Below are 13764 nucleotides of genomic sequence, written 5' to 3' on the forward strand. Positions count from 1 at the left end.
ACCATCGAGTAGAGGCATCAATTAATACCATGAAATAGCGAAATGATCTGCATGCAGGGTGAATAGGCCCACAAATATCTCCTTGAATTCTTTCTAAAACATTGCAGATTCAGTGGCAATCTTATTTATAGATGGTCTGATTATCAATTTGCCAAGTGAGCATGCAGAGCATGTTAAATCATTTGACCGAGGAATTTTGACATTCTTTATAGAGTGTCCATTTGAGTTTTGAATGATTCTATGCATCATTCCTGTGCCGGGATGGCCTAATCGGTCATGCCATAGAGTAACTGATTTTCTGTTATCTAACTTCTAGTTAGATATCATATTAATTTCAATCGGGTGTATATCTATGCGATATAGTCCCGATGAAATTGCTGGCAAATTTTCATAGATGTATTTCTTGCCGTATTTCTCTGCCGTTATGCATATGAATTCCTCTTTACCGTCATTGTTTCCAAATGGTAACCATTCTGACGTACATCTTTGAAACTTATGAGGTTCCTTCGAGATTTACTCGAATATAATGCGTCATTGATTATCAATTTTGTCCCATTTGGAAATATAATGAGGCTTTTCCAGAGCCTTCAATTAACTTGGCTGTCCCAGAGATCGTACTAACATTTGCTTGGAATATTGTAAGTTTTGAAAAATACTCTTTATTTTTCAATATGGTGTGTGTTGTCCCAGTGTCTAGGAGACATTGTTCTTTGGTTCCAACTTCTGATGAATTCATATCTTCATATATAATAAATACGATGATCAATATAAGAAAAATGCATATTTTATTAATAATCAAGGAACGAATATATGAAAGTGGATATTGAAGCAGTTAAAATAAACTAAGCACATTAATGGATTGTTATCTAAACAAAGTTATTTTCTTCTTCAGCATCATCCATAAAAAAATTTGAAACATCAAGGCTGGGCATGGATGTAGTGGCCTCATTAACAAAGTTTGCTTCAGCATTTTTTCTTTTGTTTTTTATTGAAGCTTGATATAGATCTACCAAATGTTTGGCAGTACGACATGTGCGGCCCCAGTGCCCAGTCATGCCACATCTGTGGCAAGTATCAATTCCTTTTAGGATGTCTGCCTCTGATTTCCAGATGATTGTCCCAATTTTTTCAGAATGTTTAAAATTATTATTTCTTGGGAAAATCGGTCTCTTCCACGTCCAGCCCTGGCCACGGTATTACACGTCCTCTCCACAACCGTTGTAATTACCGCGTCCACCACTACGTATAGCTTTTGCTTCTGGTGGATTAGAGCTTTCTATTGCATTTATCTCATGAGTGGCTGAAGACCCCGTCAGTCTAAGATTATGATTTTTCAGCATAAGATCATTATTTTGTTCAGCCACAATTAGTACTAATATTAGCTCAGAGTACTTTTTGAAAGCTCTGAACCTGTATTATTCTGCCAATATGATATTAGAGGCGTGGAAAGTGGAGAGCGTTTTGTTTATCATTTGCTCTTCCTTGATGGGATGATCACAATATCTTAACAATGATACAATTCTAAACAATGTTGAATTGTAATCACTGACTCTTTTAAAATCCTGGAACCTCAGATTGGACTAGTCATAATGTGCCTTTGGGAGGAGCACATTTTTCTGATTCCCATATCTTTCATTTAGGCTATCCCAAGTTCTTTTGGATCCTCCACAAGTAGATATTCATTTTTAAACTTTCATGTAAATGATGTCTTAGGAGGACTAAGGCTTTTGCTTTTCTTGTACTGTCGCAATTTTAACTGATGCGGCTGTTGTAGTTGCATCCCTTGTTGTGTTGTCAATCTTTAATTGTATGTTCCATTCCTTGGGCCTTTAAATTCATTTGGGCGTCACCGTCCATTCTAAAAATTTTGCCAGATAGATCTAGTATGTTAAATTGTCTTTTCACTAGATCTCCCATTATTTTGACTACAAACAGGTAAATATTTGAAATTAGTAATGATGATATATCACATATGTATATTATCTCCCCCTGATTTATATCATTATTATTATAGATAAATAATATAAACAAAAAAAAACTAAAGTTAGCGTACAACAATAATGAAGCAAAAAAAAAACAAGAAAATACCAAAAATAGAAACAAAATACAACAAGTGAATAAACAAAAAAAAAACTTCCTAAAATGCACTTAAAGACAAAAAAATTGATATTCATGTGCATTTTTCGCCATTCTTCCGGGGGGGGGGGGATAAATTTTTGTCTCCTACTTATGTATTAGGAGATATATCATTAATGCCATGAGGAGGAAAAAGAAACCGGCTATAAGAAATAAGTAGAGTCTTATTTTCCTAAAATCCTCTTCAAAAGAAGAAGATGAGGGTGGAGGACGGTTGTTGTTGGCGTTAAACATGGTGGGCGGAAGGTTGAGGAAGAAGGGAAAAAAAATTGTGGGTTTAGAGAAAAAAAAAATCGGAAGAAGATAAGGGATGTGTGGTGAAAATGGGGATGGGTAATCCTCTTTTATAGAGGGCTATCCCTAACTGTGCAGTTCATCTACAGTTAAAAAATATACAACGCAATAAAATTCTAATATTGACAAATATATATTAGAGCATGCTAGTAAATTGGTAATATAATATACACTAGTGGAAAAATGAAGAAGGGCTGCGCTGAAAATGGCCAGCACCCTTTCAATAGCAACCTTTCACTTTTCAAGTAGGGTTGCGCTAGTAAAGCGCAGCCCTTCACATCTAAGCTTGAAGGGCTGCGCTTTTTCAACAAGCGCAGCCCTTCTAAGCTTGAAAGGCTGTGCTTTTTCAGCAAGCGCAGCCCTTCTAAGCTTGAAGGGCTGCTGGCTCCAGGAGCCATGCTACTATGAAGGGCTGCTGGCTCCAGGAGCCATGCTACTATGAAGGGCTGCGCTAGTTGGAACTAGCGCAGCCCTTCTAAGCAAGAAGGGCTACGCTAGTTCTAACTAGCGCAGCCCTTCTAAGAAGAAGGGTTGCGCTAGTTGAAACTAGCGCAGCCCTTCACGATTTTTTTTTTGTCCCTGCTCCTACTCCTGCATGCACACAGCAGCCCACCCTCCACAGCCCACCCTCACACCCCCACTGCCTACCCCTCCCACCCTCACACCCTCCACTGCCCACCCTCACACCCCCACTGCCCACCCCTCACACCCTCCACTGCCCACCCTCACACCCCCACTGCCCACCCTCACACCCTCCACTGCCCACCCTCACACCTTCCCAGCCACCCCCTCTGCCACAACCCCCCTGCCCACACTCACTGACCCACCCCCACTGCCCCCTTCCCAGCACCCACTCCCAACCCACTGCTCCATTGCACCCACCCCATTGCCCCACTACACCCACCCCAAGCCCCCAGCCACACCCATGCCACACCACCCCACCCCCACCCAAAACCTCCCTTGGACAAAAAAAAATTGCAAATTGCAATACGATAATATATGACAAGTGGATAAAGGTAATAATTAACTTCAAATATATTTAATAATGTAAAAAGTGTACATAAGATTGATAGAAACTAATACATTCGAGCTAAAATGTCATCTTATGCAATCATCGGTAATGTGGGACGCCAACTTATCCCGAACTTAATCTATTTCTTCTTTGGTGAAGTTCCTCAAACGTGGTGTGGAATTCGCATAAACCTTGCAAAACAACCAAGGAATGAACACATATATAAGAATTCAATCATTTTACCGTAGTTAGTACCTCTAAAAATGACATATACCTTCCCGAAATTCAATCAAAATCAAATGCAAGCCAAAAAGTATACACACTAGTTATAATATATCTCATATAATCATGTTCAAAGAAAATTTGGGGTTAACTGACTTGATAAGTACATTTTGGGAGCGAAAAGGCCAAAATAGGCCGGAAATGGCCTTTTCGTTCCCGAAATGCAACCAACATATGCAAGCCTAAGAATCTACGTACTAGTTATATTATGCCTCATATAATCATGTTCAAAGAAAATTTGGGGTTAAATCACTTGATAAGAACATTTTGGGAGCGAAAAGGCTAAAATAGGCCGGAAATGGCCTTTTCGTTCCCGAAATGCAACAAACAACATATGCAAGCCTAAGAATCTACATACTAGTTATATTATGCCTGATATAATCATGTTCAAAGAGAATTTGGGTTTAAATCACTTGATAAGTACATTTTGGGAGCGAAAAGGCCAAAATAGGCCGGAAATGCCCTTTTCGTTCCCGAAATGCAACAAACAACATATGGAAGCCTAAGAATCTACATACTAGTTATATTATGCCTCATATAATCATGTTCAAAGAGAATTTGGGGTTTAAATCACTTCATAACTACATTTTGGGAGCGAAAAGGCCAAAATAGGCCGGAAATGGCCTTTTCGTTCCCGAAATGCAACAAACAACAATTGGAAACCTAAAAGTTACATACATTTCGAAGATCACCAACATCTTTGCAATGGTTGACGATATCGAGCATGAACCTCATGACGTAATACCCACACGCACGTCCACCTACTTGTATTGGACACTAAAATTCACCAAAGGATGCAATAAATGACATGTTAGATGTGTATTATGTGTTTCTTCTATAAAAGGATGCAAAAAATTACTCATATTACCTCGACTAAATGCCAAACAGGAGGTTTTGGTTGTCGAAGTCCAGATGCAATAACCCCCTTCATCACACTACATCAATACATTATTATAAGATTAGATGTACATTTAGTATTGTTTATTTACGCAAAGAATCAAAGTGGTAGACTTTGTTACGTGGCAAACATATTGCAATCAGTGTCCAATGGTTCCTACAATAAGAAAATGTTATTATTATCGTAGAACAACTAATAGGTCAATTTAATTAAAGTAAAAAGTGAGTTTAAGAAGCATACGATTCAATGTAAGGAAAAAGAATGATCTTATATCCAAGACGAGAACATGCTCTCAAAGAATCCTTGGGATATGCTTTCACCTCCTTTTGGTTTTGTACGCAACTGTGATCTCATACTAAGCTTGGACATAACCAACCAAACATTGGCTCACTAGATGGCCTCAAGTCATTGTATAATAGCCTGAGAAATCATATTGATTAAAATAAAACTTACTTATTATGGAAGTTATTAGTTGGATTGGATACTACTTAATTAAGGCATATATGTATATTTATTAATTTATATACAAATAAAGTATTACCTCATGAATGTTTGTATCATGGAAACATTCAACTCTTCCTCAAGTAAGAATTCTTTAATATCAACCTTAGAAATGAAGGTCGATGAATCCTCAAAGTAGTGGAATTGGTGGTGCGACAACTTAATCTCAATCATTGCTTCATCTTCTACATCGCTAGCGCACTCATGTAGCCAAAAGCACGGTTGAGTAAGGCCTGACCACACCTCGATCTCCGTAATGAGTGGAGACTTTGCCGTAGAAACATTTACTTTCTCCACTTGGGCACGTCGGCCTTCCTGAGGTGAAGCTACCTTCTTTCCCTTTCTGTCGGCCTTTCCCGAAACCTAGTAATTAGTTAAATTAAAAGATATTACTGACAATCATATCTAGGAACTATAAAAGAAAACTATGTATATAACTTATGTTAATCATTGTACCTGATCTGATAACCGCACCAATGCACGCGGCCATAGAACATAACTGACAAGGGCATCAGTCACTGAGTGTACACCAACTTCTGCATTCGGCAGCGGAAGAGGTAATTCTTCGAAACCGGGCATAATGTTTGAAACACTGACCACATAGTGAATATCAGCGACTGGCTGGTTGTGCAATCGTACCCGGTCCATAGGGGGCTGTGCAGAGCCATAAGCAACGACAATGAAACTGCCATGACCATCACCTAAAGCTAATAGCTCACATGGTGTCTCTTCCTTTAAAAAAAAAAACTCTATTCATAGTTAGTCTATGAAACAACATAATATATAGTAAGAAACTTATGCATTTAAGAACAATAGTTGTGATATTAAATGATTACCGTGAACTCCGGATCTGGATGAGGCTGCGTAGGAACAGGCTGCGTAGGAACACTGCCCTGCGAGAAAGCACCAAAAGTCAGTAAGCCCATCTGCGCCAAAATGGCGTTGAAATTCTGAGTCATCTCCGCTCTGAGCTCCTACCGAATTTGGGCTTTCATAGCCTCCACATCTATGGAAGCTGCTGAATTGACACTGGAGGCACTGGATTTTGACGTAGAGGTGTATTGATCACCATACACCTTTCTCACCCCGAGGCGGACACCTCCTACGCCCCTCACACGTCCATATTGGTCCCGTCCTAGAGTCTCGTGTAAGGCATCAACTTGTCCTCTAGGAGTGAACTCACAAGTTGCCTCCTTTTCCTTCAAGCCAATCTGCATAAGGATAAGAGAGAAATACTCGTGAGCGCACAAGTTATATTATTATGTATACCTTATCAAAAACTTATAATATGTACTTACAATGGCATTAGCTATCTGTTTTATTCCGGGATCAGGCAAGACTCTCTGTCCCTTTGCATCAACCTCATGCATGGAACACCACCAATCGAGCACTCTATCTGGTTGTCGAGGCTGTGCAACTGTTGTCGTAGAGCTAGTGCCCGATGTCGTGGTCGACGCAATCGTGGGGTAATGGCTATACATCCACGATTCTCTCGCCTGACCATACGACTGAGCACCCAGATGGTGATAGTACTTCCTAGCTTTTGCATTCGCGCTATTTTTCTCACGAGATGCCTGAAACACACAAATATTAACAAAGGTTAGATATGGTGTTATACAATAATATTGGATCTAAAAGTATTAAATCTTAGATAGTAAAATATTCTTACAACAGCTTCCGGGGTTGTTTTTTGTGCAACAAATGCTTGCCACTGCTCAGGTGTGATATGCCTCCATATCTGATATGGTAACTTGGAGGGCGCCTCAAATGATGTGTCCGGTGAAGTCTCAGAACTGGTGTGTTTTTCTACCCCATAAATTTTCTTCTTCTTTGTACCCCCGACTTTTCTCCGCTTCGTGATCCACCCCGACACTAGCTTGGCCTTGAAGTCTCTGAACCTCTGGGCAACCGCGGATAGAAACACGTTCTTCTTGGCTTCATCATTTGCAATATTGAATTGATTCTACAAAAACGCATTTCACAAATTAGTAAATATTACATACTAGATTTAACTAAAGTGTTAAGATTTTAAACGTTATTGTACGCGAAGCTTACCATAGTATTTCCCAAATCATCTTTTTCAAAGACTCGGGCACCTCTTTCCATGAGTGGAGAATGGAGAGCTTATGCATGCAAATCCCAACTTGCATGGCATACTTTTGACGCCATTTGCCACAAGGTTGCCCCAAATGATCGTACTCCAAAGTCATTAGGGTGGGTTTCCCTAGTGACTTTGTAGGTCCGCTTCCTTTCCTCTTTTTCGTCTCCAAGTTCTTACTTGGCCTTTGTAAACCTTTTTCTTCACAGCGAGCCTTAAGCAATTGCCACCGTTCCTTTTCGTAATCGAAACACTCATCCTCGGTAGTGTGTTCCGCACTCGTATCGGTATGCACCTCCGCCATGTCCCTGAAATTGTACAAGCATACGCATTAATATAAAAAAAACACATTTAGGGCGGGAGGGGGGCATTAGGGGGAGGGGGAGGGGCTGTGCAGTAGGGAGGGGGCAGGGGCAGCAGTGGGGAGGGGGTGTGCAGGGAGGGGGCTGCAGTGGGGAGGGGGGCAGGGTGTGCAGCAGAATGTGGGGAGGGGGCAGCAGGCTGTTGGGAGGAGTGCAGCAGGGTGTGAGGATGGGAGGGGAGGGCAGCAGTGGTGGGGGGAGGGGAGGGCAGCAGTGGGGGAGGGGAAAGGGTATTAAAACATAGACAAAGTAACAGTTAGCCATAGACCATAGACCATGAAATGGCGTTTTCGTTCCCGAAATGCAAACAACAACAAATGCATGACTATAACTCTACACACTAGTTACATTATACCTCATATAAGCATGTTCAAAGAAAATTTGGGGTTAAATGACTCGATAAGTACGATTTGGGAGCGAAAAGGCGAAATAGCCCCAAAATGGCCTTTTCGTTCCCGAAATGCAACCAACAACAAATGCAAGCCTAAGAATCTAAACAAGAGTTACATTATACCTCATATAATCATGTTCAAAGATAATTTGGTGTTAAATGACTTGATAAGTACATTTTGGGAGCGAAAAGGCCAAAATAGGCCGGAAATGGCCTTTTCGCTCCCGAAATGCAACCAACAACAAATTAAAGCCTAAGAATCTACATACTAGTTATATTATGCCTCATATAATCATGTTCAAAGAAAATTTGGGTTAAATGACTTGATAAGTACATTTTGGGAGCGAAAAGGCCAAAATAGGCCGGAAATGGCATTTTCGTTCCCGAAATGCAACCAACAACAAATTAAAGCCTAAGAATCTACATACTAGTTATATTATGCCTCTTATAATCAAGTTCAAATAAAATTTGGGGTTAAATCACTTCATAAGTACATTTTGGGAGCGAAAAGGCCAAAATAGGCCGGAAATGGCCTTTTCGTTCTCGAAATGCAACCAACAACAAATTAATGCCTAAGAATCTACACATTAGTTATATTATGCCTCATATAATCATGTTCAAAGAGAATTTGGGGTTAAATCACTTCATAAGTACATTTTGGGAGCGAAAAGGCCAAAATAGGCCGAAAATGGCCTTTTCGTTCCCGAAATGCAACCAACAACAAATTAATGCCTAAGAATCTACACACTAGTTATATTATGCCTCATATAATCATGTTCAAAGAGACTTTGGGGTTAAATGACTCGATAAGTATGATTTGGGAGCGAAAAGGCCAAAATAGTTACAAATCGGAGAAATTACACACACCTGAGTTTATGTCTCATGATTTATTGAGCTTCCGCCGTTTTTTAGGATCCTCAAGTACATGTATCCCTTCCGTGTGATCTACACGCATATAGTTCTCCGACATATTCACATCATCTTCCACACTAATTTGAGGATAGGTAAAAGGGGGAGGTCCTCAAATGCATCATATTCTTCCTCATTATCAACATCACCAATACCGAGGATACTCCTTTTACCAGGTACAACAATTGACCTCTTATGATCAGCAGGATCAGTTACCAAAAATACTTGCTTGACTTGTGATGCAATTACAAATGGCTCCTCAGTTTCACGTAGACGACTAAGGTCAAGAAGAGTGAATCCGCAAGGATCATCATTCTTACACAACGTCGATTATCGTCAACCCACTTGCAACACAAGAGGCAAATATTAAAAGTACAGTAGTCCAGCTCCCATATTTCTTTTATTCGCCCATAATAGTTGCTATCAGCATGTACAGGCGACTTATCTTTCGAGCTTGCATATTTGTAGACGACGCCACAAGTGAAACACCACTATTTTGTTGCGATCTTAACTTCAGATCTTGACGTTCAGTCCAAAACGTATACCCATTAATATCATGACCCTCATGAGAGCGTAGAGTTTCACAAGGACCAAATGCTAACCACTTGACTGTTTCAGAAACACTTTCATCCAAATCATTCAGTACTGGTTTATGAAACCAGTCAATGAAAGTCTTGTTATGCATTTGCGTCAATGCCCTCACTCTTTTTCCAGGATTGCTAACACGTAATTCCTCCATATGTTCACTTAAATAAGGATGGACATCTGGTACGTGATGCAATACAAATAAGTGAGCTTGTTTACGCTTTTCTACGGAAGGTGTGATCAATTTTGAACCAATTGTACCCTTGCCCTCAAGTCTGCCCTCGTGTCGGGATGTCGGAAGTCCACAGGATCAACACTAGCAAAATACTCAGCCACAAAATTACTGATCTCTTCACCCACAATCCCTTGAATTATACTACCTTCTGGTTGTGCAGGATTCCGAACTTTATCCTTCAAAGTTCCCATATATCTCTCAAAAGGAGAGCACCACCTCACAAACACTGGCCACACAACTTAATTTCTCGAACTAGATGGACAATGAGATGGACCATAATGTCAAAGAATGCGGGGGGGGGGGGAAACATCTCAAATTTGCATAGAGTTTCAACTACTCTGGCCTGCAAGGAATCGAGGGTCGACGGGTCTAGGACTTTGCTGCATATTATATGAAAAAATGAACACAGTTCTATAATGGTGTGCTTCACATGCTTTGGAAGTATCCCACGAATTGCAATCGGTAAGAATACTTGCATCTTGACATGACAATCGTGCGATTTCATACTCGATAACTTCAACTCACCATTTAAGGTAACAAAGCGCTTCATATTCGATGAGTAGTTAGTAGGGACCTTAATGCCATACAATGCCATACAATGACCCGCAAAAAATCCGTTTCTCTGCACGCGACATTGTGTAGCAAGCTGGTGGCAAATAATTCTTCTTCGAATCCTCCACCTTTTTACTTTTCTGAGTTTCATCATCAACCCTTTCCTCCCTCTTTTCTTCTTCCTTCTGTCCCTTTTCTGAGCCACAACTCTGGTCGAATCCCCTCTTTTTCCAAGTAAAGTCGTGACGCCTTAACATCTTTTGTCTTGCCCGGAATATTCATATGTGTCGCGATAATAGCTTCACAAACATTCTTCTCTATGTGCATGACATCCAAACAATGTCTGACCTTTAAATCTTTCCAATATGGGAGTTTCCAAAAAATGGACTGTTTTTTCCATAATCCTGTAGGTCGATTAACCTCACTAACAGGTTTACCAAAGACTGTTTCAATGCCCTTCACCTGATTATAAACTTGAGTACCAGTTAATGGTCTATGAGCAACTTCTTCTTCAACCGTCTCATCGAATGCCTTCTTCTTAAACCGATAGGGATGGTCGCGGCTGAGGAGCCTTCGTGTGCGCATATACACATGTTTGCAGCCCTTAAGGTGTGTAGATTTTCATGTCATCTAAACAAATCGGGCAAGGTTGTTTTCCTTTAGTCTTATACCCAGATAAGTTCCCATAAGGTGGATAATCGTTCATAGTAAATGCCACCTCAAATTCTTCGCATCTCCTGTAATTGAGAACATGCGCTTAAATCTACGTATTATGGGTAGATACCACAACACCTTGGCTGGTGGTCCTTCACTACCTCCAGCTCCTTCACGCTTGTACCTCGATAATCCACAACGTGGACACTCATGTAAATGCTCATACTCATTACGATAAAGCACACAATCGTTAGGACAACCATGTATCCACTCGTACTCTAAACCCAAAGGACACATCAGCTTCTTCGCATAATAATACGACTTTGGCAGTCCATTTCCATCAGGAGCATCTCAGCTAAAACTTCCAACAACGATGTGAAACTAGAGTCCGTCCAACCAGCGTTCGACTTAATGTTGAACAGTGTTACCACCGCGGAAAGTTTGGTGTACTTTGTACAACCTGGATACAACGGCTTTTCAGCAGCCTGAGACATAGACTCAAAAATACGAGGTCGTCTACACGTCTGATCTTCAACCTCGTGTATCATTTCGTCTACCCGATCCCTATCGTCATCTCCAAATTCATCATCCAAATTCTCATCCCCTAACTCATCATCATCCTTCTTTTTTTTCTTCACATACATCATTCTTTACTCCAGAGCTTCCCATATACCTCCCCTGCTCACCATGCCAAACCCATACGTGGTATTGAGGCCTAAACCCACGGCGAAAGACATGCTCCCTAACCACATGTATACTACTAACCTTGCTCACATTTCTACAATCCAAACAAGGACAATAAAAGTCGACTGCTCCAGAGGATGTTTGATATTCTAATGCACTTCTACAGAATTCCGAGACCCCATTCACAAACTCAATCGATTCACGACTACCATACATCCAAGTACGATCCATCTCATTCAAGAAGACCACCTCTAATAATTAAACACAACATTCATTATAATGCATCAATCATTATTAAAGTACATACACTCACATATTCAAATCACACACGTATACAGCAAGCTAAGATAGTGACATGTTCAATTGTATGCATGCAGTCAGAGATCCTTATCACTCCAACCTAACCCATCCTTGGACGTCTAATCTCACTAGTGAATATATGCCAACTTTTCAATTCTAAGGAAAATCCGGCAGCATTTCCCTACAGTTCCCAAGTACACAATGTAGATAATTGCTTATCTACATATGTACCAGAGAACAATGTAGAGAAACGATAAGCCAAGATTTTCCTCTGAATTGAAAAGAAGACACACATTCACTACCTAAGTGAGATCAAACGTCCAAGAACAGTCCCAAATCGGGGACTATTCAAGACTTACTCCTAATGAGTAAGTCTTGAACGGGTATCTAGGATATGATGATGATTCAACAACTTGTAGATTTCATATATAGCTAAATCACATTGCGTTTTCATACAATCTCATATCAATAAATTATAATATACATTATAAAAAATACATATATACATCGATAAATTATCAAATTTGTCTACATGTTAAACTATCTAGTTACCTCTTAACACCAACGACGAACAATGAAGAGAAAAGAGATACTTGGGATTAGCCTCTTCTTCCTACAATTGACAAAACCCGCATTGCACATTAATCATTTAATTCAAATAAGAAAAATAAAATTAACTTAAAAACAAAATTAATTCATACCTAATTAACCACTCAAATGGTGGAGAAGAAATGAGAAGAGAAGAGAAGAGAAGAGAAGAGAATGCTCGCGGTTGCACGTGGTGGGGCAATGTGGTACGCAAGGTGGTGGGCAGCAGTGGTGGAGCAATGTGGTGCGCAAATGCCAGTGGTGGAGCACTGGTGGTGGAGCAGGGGCAGTGGAGTTATGTCGCGCAAATGCCAGTGGTGGAGCAGTGGTGGTGGAGCAGGGGCAGTGGAGTTAGGTCGCGCAAATGCCAGTGGTGGAGCAGTGGTGGTGGGCAACAGTGGTGGTGGTGTGCAGCAATGTTAGGGCGAAAATTTTTTCGTCGAAAAATTCTCTAAGGGAGGGAAAGAGGGAAATAAGAATTGCTCTATCTCTCTACTGTACATGCGCGCACTAATTCATACCAAAAAAAAATTAACGAAGGGCTGCGCTTTTTTAAAAAAGCGCAGCCCTACATTACAGAAGGGCTGCGCTTTTTTAACAAGCGCAGCCCTACTAACACAGAAGGGCTGCGCTTGTAGAAAAGCGCAGCCCTTCTGAGTGTGAGAAGGGCTGCGCTTTTTCCACAAGCGCAACCCTTCTGTTATGTAGGGCTGCGCTTTGAGGAAAAGCGCAGCCCTTCCTTTTTTTTCCTAGTGATATGTAACTATAAATGCAAAAAAAAAAATAGAAGATTAGAGACAATAATATATAATAGTGTTCTAAATGCTTGTTCCCTGCATGCATACAACATTATTGCACATATAAGAGACAATAATTTTATCACTTCGCTAAGCCATCCATATAGGTGGCAATTTTTGAAAAGAAATTAACCTGTCCATATAGACGGTTCAAGAGCAAGTAAAATAAATAACGTGAATAAAATGTCCTTGCCCTCCATGAAGCTGGCGTTAAAATGATTTGTTTTCTGCGTTAGCAGCATGGTGACGTTTACTACTAGTTTCTTCCTGTTCATCTCTATCTCTTTTATTACTGGGCGGAGGTTAAGTTTCAGCTGGTTGTATAGGAGGGTTATTATTGGTGTTGGGAACAGGGATTTGGTTGTTTTCTCTAGTACGGGTATTTGTACCATCGTTATGGTTACTAGGTCGGGGCTGTATTACAGTTCCCCTCGCTGGGTTGGTAGTGAATGGTACATTGTTTCCCTCTATCCAAATATAAACACC

The 13764-nt window shown here is 40.4% G+C and overlaps 1 long non-coding RNA gene across 1 annotated transcript; it reads right to left on the minus strand.

Annotated features, from left to right (window-relative positions):
• Positions 1-3441: 3441 nt before the first annotated feature.
• On the minus strand, positions 3442-4768 carry LOC130589663 (uncharacterized). Its single transcript, XR_008967256.1, has 3 exons — positions 4593-4768; positions 4403-4501; positions 3442-3633 (listed from the first exon to the last, which is right to left on the minus strand). It is a non-coding gene; the product is annotated as an uncharacterized LOC130589663 (long non-coding RNA).
• Between the last annotated feature and the right edge of the window lie 8996 nt (positions 4769-13764).

This window comes from Beta vulgaris, chromosome 8, assembly GCF_026745355.1.
Source record: "Beta vulgaris subsp. vulgaris cultivar EL10 chromosome 8, EL10.2, whole genome shotgun sequence".
NCBI classification, from domain to species: domain Eukaryota; kingdom Viridiplantae; phylum Streptophyta; class Magnoliopsida; order Caryophyllales; family Amaranthaceae; genus Beta; species Beta vulgaris.